The sequence below is a fragment of the Petaurus breviceps genome, unplaced genomic scaffold (assembly GCF_028583685.1).
Source record: "Petaurus breviceps papuanus isolate PSGF00001 unplaced genomic scaffold, PetGlider_PUasm1.0 226, whole genome shotgun sequence".
Classification (NCBI taxonomy): domain Eukaryota; kingdom Metazoa; phylum Chordata; class Mammalia; order Diprotodontia; family Petauridae; genus Petaurus; species Petaurus breviceps.
The window spans coordinates 10,657,195-10,662,930 of record NW_027185890.1 but is presented as its reverse complement, the minus strand read 5'-3'; positions in this window follow the sequence as shown (position 1 = coordinate 10,662,930).

Sequence of the window (5,736 nt, the reverse complement as noted above, 5' to 3'; positions counted from 1 at the left end):
TCAGCTTTTCAGCAGAATTCTGTGTCATCCAATTATACTCAGAGTAAAGCTGTTGTAAAACCTGTTTCCCTCTCTCAAAACCAGAGGAGGCAACCCCAAACTTCAGAGCTTTCACCTCTCTCAAAATGTAGATGGTACTGAAAGTTATTAGCTCTACAGTCAATTCTCTTCCAATCAGCAAGCTTCCAGAATTTTCTTCAGCCTTTCAGAGATTGAAAGAATGTAAATGTGATGATGACATGTAAGAAGGGCTCCTGATGGAAGAAAATAGAATAAGGTTCCTCAATGGTGGAGGAGAGGTGATTTTAAAAATTCAACACAATTCTTCAGTATGCAAAGTGATGCTTCTCTTCCAATCAGCAGGCTTCCAGTAAATCAACTGGAGTAGTCAGCTAAGCATTCCTGCTGACATCTTGATTCTTCTCCTCTTGCTTTCTTAACTCCTCTTCTATTGGGTTCATCATTTCTCACTTGCTAGACTTTTTACCACTTCTGATGTTTCAAATTAGATCATCTGGATAACCTTTTGTCTTTACAAAATAAAACTTACTAAGTGCAACTTACTTTCAGCTTCAAAACATTTACATGCAAATGAACAGAGAAGCCACAGTGTTTTACATCCTCAGTTATTTCTCTGCCCTCAAATGGGTCCTTAGTCCATCCATCTGAGAGGCAGTACTCTATGTGGTCTCCCTAACACCTGTGTCTCTCCTCATATTTTAATGGGAAAATTTTTCTTTATACATTAATTTTTATCACTGTCTCATGTACCAAATTTCATCCTTTTTCTTTATATTGGAGGGCAATTGGGGTTAAGTGACTTGTCCAAGGTCACACGGTTAGGTTTTTGTTTTTGGTGTTAAGTGTCCGAGGCGGGATACGAACCCAGGTCCTCCTGACTCCAGGGTCGGTGCTCTATTCACTGTGCCACCTAGCAGCCCCAACATTAAGAGAATGTAAAATAAATTGTGGGGCTTTTAAAAAAAATAATAATCTGTAATTATGTTTAGGGAATTTCAATTGTGGAAACTCCCTCTGCCAATGTATATTTACAACTATTCTGCACCCTCTATTCTTAAAGAGTTAGGGAGAGTGAGAAGGCCATTTAGAGGCTGTCACTTACTCAGGATTACAAATTCAGTAAATGTCAAAAGTCGCTCCTGAACCCAAATCTTCCTCACTCCAAGGTCAATTCTCTACCATTAATTCTGGTATATCAATGCCTCTTTTGCTCCTATTCACTCACCGGGGTGAGCATAAATGAAAATTTTACTCTATCTAATCTCAATATGATAACAAAATAAAATGGAAGTGTAACTCAAATTTATAGTAATATGTGGATCCAAAATAAGTGCAATAACATACATAGTACATTTTACATGGATAACCTCTAGTATCATCACCTGGCTATATGTTTAACAATATCTATAATACAATATATTATAATAATCATAAATTTGGCTGATCGCTGGTTGAATGGGTCTAGTTAATTTTTGGCTTGTTAGCCTCTATCTTTGCACTTGAACTGGTTGATGGTATTTGGTATCTTCTTCATCATCATCATTACTATAGGCCTGCTTCCCTAAACATGAACTTGGAGGGGAGTAAAGTTGACTGTCAGTATTTGTATCCTCTCTGAGCTGTCTCTGTAACATATGTCTCAATACCTGAAGTTCTAGGCAAGGGAGAAATTATTTCTGCGTTTAGCCTCTTACTCTATCTGAAATGAGGCTCCCTTTTGAGGCAAGTTGATCAGAGAAGGTCTCACAAGCAAGGTCTCTTTCAGCTCACTTTCAGAGCTCAAATCCAGTTTAGTCTTTGTATAGCTGGGAACGATTTCTTTTGGTCACTTTACTAAGGTAAGTGTCCATCAATTCTGTCCACCTGTACCTTTTAGAAAATCCATCTAACTCTTCTTCAGGCAATAAATACTTGAAGTAAATTGTCCATAGGGAGCCATCTTCAATCACTCTTTGAAGCTGTTATTTAAAAAAAAACAAGTTGTCTTTTGTCTCAACAACTTTGTATGGGTTAGCTTTCAGTTAGCCTGCTAACTTGTGTATGCTCTCAACATCAGCATTTCTCAACATAACTCTGTTTCCTTGTTGGGGTTCTTGACAATGCATTTAGGCATTGTTTGTTTCTGTCATAGCTCTTCAAAGCCAAACGTATAGCTAGCTGGTAGATGCCAACACCAATGGTAAGAATGGAGGTATCAAAAATACCACCTCAGAGGTCAAAGATCAACACATTTCTCTCAGCACTAACCTTTTTTGTCCAAGCCATAGGCAGCAGTAGTTGGCTCATTGATGATTCAGGATACATTGAGACCTGCAATGGTTCCAGAATCTTTGGTGGCCTGATATTGGGAATTATTGAAGTAGGCTGATAACTGGGATGATAGACTTTGTAACAAGTCTTCCCAAGGTAAGCTTTGGCAATTTCTTTCATCTTGACTAAGACCATAGAGGAGGATACTTCTTTGGTATTTTTTTTCTTTTTGGAAGGGGAAGGGCAGGGCAATTGGGGTTAAGTGACTTGCCCAAGGTCACATGGCTAGTAAGTGTTAAGTGTCTGAGACTAGATTTGAACTCAGATCCTCCTGACTCCAGGGCCAGTGCTCTATTCACTGCACCATGTACCAGTCCTGATAGAGTATACTTCTGAATAGAAACTTTTGGTTTCCCCTTTATACTCCATTTATATCTTAGACCTGCCTGGGTCATCTATGACAGTGAAAGGCCAATGCTTCATGTCTGACTATACAACTACATTATCCAGTCTGTGGCCAATCAGACATTTGGCATCAAAGACTATGTTAGTGGGGTTCATTGCAACTTGAATCTCTGCAGCATCACTGATTAAATGTTCTGTGTGGGTTAAGGCAGCATAGCTCTGTTTCCTTGGTTATTAGCAATGATCTCCATTTTCCCATGTTGGAAGTCTCCCACATAGGAATAAGTGGTGCCAAGATCAATGCCAATTTTGTATCTCTTTGATATGGTTGCTGGGGGCATTGTGGGTCTTAGTTGACCAATGTGGAGTAAGAAGGGCTGTTGCTCTGCTGAATCCAATATAGGTCTTTCTAATCTAACTTCTGTAAGAGTCCATACAGTTCCCCTTTTTTGTGTTCCTGTTACTTATCAATCTCTGAGAATGAAACATGAGTTTCTAACAATTAAATATTAAACATTAAAATTTATGTATTAATAATTTCTTTATGAATTTAAATGCTATACATTTTGGCGAGTATATACTTAATATTTATAGTTTTATTATCTTCTTTTTTGCTTTTTTTTGGAGGGCAATTGGGATTAAGTGACCTGCCCAAAGTCACAGGGATAGTAAGTGTGTCAAGTGTCTGAGGCTGGATTTGAACTCAGGTCCTCCATCCTCCTAACTACAGGGCCCGTGTTCTATTCACTGCACCACCTAGCTGCCCCTTAGTTTTATTATCTATAGTACCTTTAAGAATAATGCAGTTTTTCTGTTTATCTCTCCTGTCATGTTTATTTTTACTTTGTATGATAGCATTACGATAATTTATGCTTTTGGGGGATCAGTTTATGAATAGTAAATTTTGTTCCTGACTCTCATTTTCATTCTGGATTGTTTTTGTTTTAGATGTGTTTTTTCTTTTTTTTTAAATTTTAGATGTGTTTCTTGAAAATGGCAAATCATTGGAGTTTGTTTTATTGTCTATACCATTATCTTTTGTCTTATTGGACTGTCTAATCCATTTACATTAAGGGTTATTATTTTCAAGCTTCTGCTTTCATTAATTTCTTTTGAATTGATTTCATTTCCCTTTGTCTTTTAAGTAAGCAGTTGTTTTTTTCTTTGTTTGCTTAGGTTATTTTGATGCTAGACCATTCTCCTGGGTTCTCTCCCTACTCACAGGTTTACTAAACCTATTCCAATTTCCTTTAATTAGTTATTTTCATTTTCCTTTCCTTTTTATGCATATATTTGTTCATTTATTCATTTCTCTATATATCCCCCTTCCTCTTGCTTTTCCTTTATCTGCAGAGATTCATATGATTAAGAATCTTCCTTCTCCCTCAACCTCTTAGATTAAATAACATTTTTGGGAGATGCACTTTGCAAGGAAGTTTTTTGTTTTACTTTTTGTTACTCATTTCTGCCCACTGCCAGTGTATTCCAAATGATAGTCTCCAATTCTCGGGCTATATCCTTACTTGTTACTTTTTCCCCTTTATATGGCCCTCATGGTTGTAGTTTCTGTGCTACCAAATCTGAGCGCCCTCCTCAATCACATTATTACACCTGTAGATCTCACTTCATCCTCATTTCTCATAGGAGTATTCGTTCATTTAATTTTTTTGTTTTGATGGAGTCTTTTTGTTGTTCTTCTTTATTTTAAGAAATATTTGTGCATGAAGGAATCAGTTTTATTTGGTAGGAGGAATTCTCTCTCTCAATTTATGACGTCTCATTCTGACCCAAGCCCTTATTGTGATAATTTATCATTCCTAAAGCTAGATTATCCTATTTTTTGCTTTGTACCCCAGCCTTCTCCCCTTAGTGCTGATTATTCCTAGAAAGCCATACATCCAATCTCTTGGGGGTGCAATGAAGGCACAATCCTTTCTTGGAGAAAGTGATGTCCTAATAGGCAGCATAGTCCCAGACAAAATCCATGATATGGTCCCAATTTCTTACCATAGACTTAACTTTCCTGTTTCATGCTGCCTCCTACACCTGCCCACCCCCATCTTGGGAACACTTTAATGGAACTTTTTCACTCCAATATCCACTTCTGAATCCGCTGCCTTCCCCTACTCTAAGTCCCTTACCTTACCTCCATTGCTTTCATCCTGTTGTCTCCCAACTCCACACTTTTGTTGAGATTAAATAAATTACAATCCCTTCCTTGCTCACTTCCAGGTCTCACATGAGTACATTGCCAGCTTTCTTCTGTTTCATGTATCCTCTGTCCCTATTCCAATGATTTTCCCCATTGTGTTATCTCTCCCACAAAAAAAATATAATTTCTTTTGGGAGGAATACAGAATTTTGTCCATGGAATATTAATTCAGCACTCCTTTCCTTTCCAATGCCTTAAATCTGATTGAATCTTTATTTTTTCAGATTTAATGATGTCTCTTGGTTCTTTTATCCCTCAGTCCAATTCTTGCTCCCCTCCCCCAAACAATAGCTTATAAACATGAGAAAAATTATTTCATTGATTAGTCATTTCTTGATAATTGTACTTATCAACATTTCTTGTATTTCTCTTAATTGGTGTAAGTATAAACCAAATATTCTGCTTGCCTTTGGTTTTTTTTTAAGGAATTTTTTTCCTTTATGGATGCTTCTTTCTTTTCTTTGATAATTTGGCTTAACTTTGTAGGATATGATATTTTGGGTGGAAATCATAATTCTTTCCCCTTTTAGGACCTCCTACTCCATCCTTTTGTTTTCTTCTTCTGATTGTGTGTGTGTGTGTACATGTATGCGGGTGTGTGTGCATGTGTCTGTAAAACAAACATTCTTAATTTGGAATCCAAGAACTTGTTTGTTTTTTTAAAATAACATTTCACTAATGGTATTTCAATATTATTGGTTTCCTTTATAATTCTATGTATTTTGTTTATGTATTTAAAAGTGTTATTTTGAGCAGGGTCCAAAAAATTCACCAAACTGACAAATGGGTCCTCTACACACACACACACACACACACACACACACACACACACACACACACACACACAC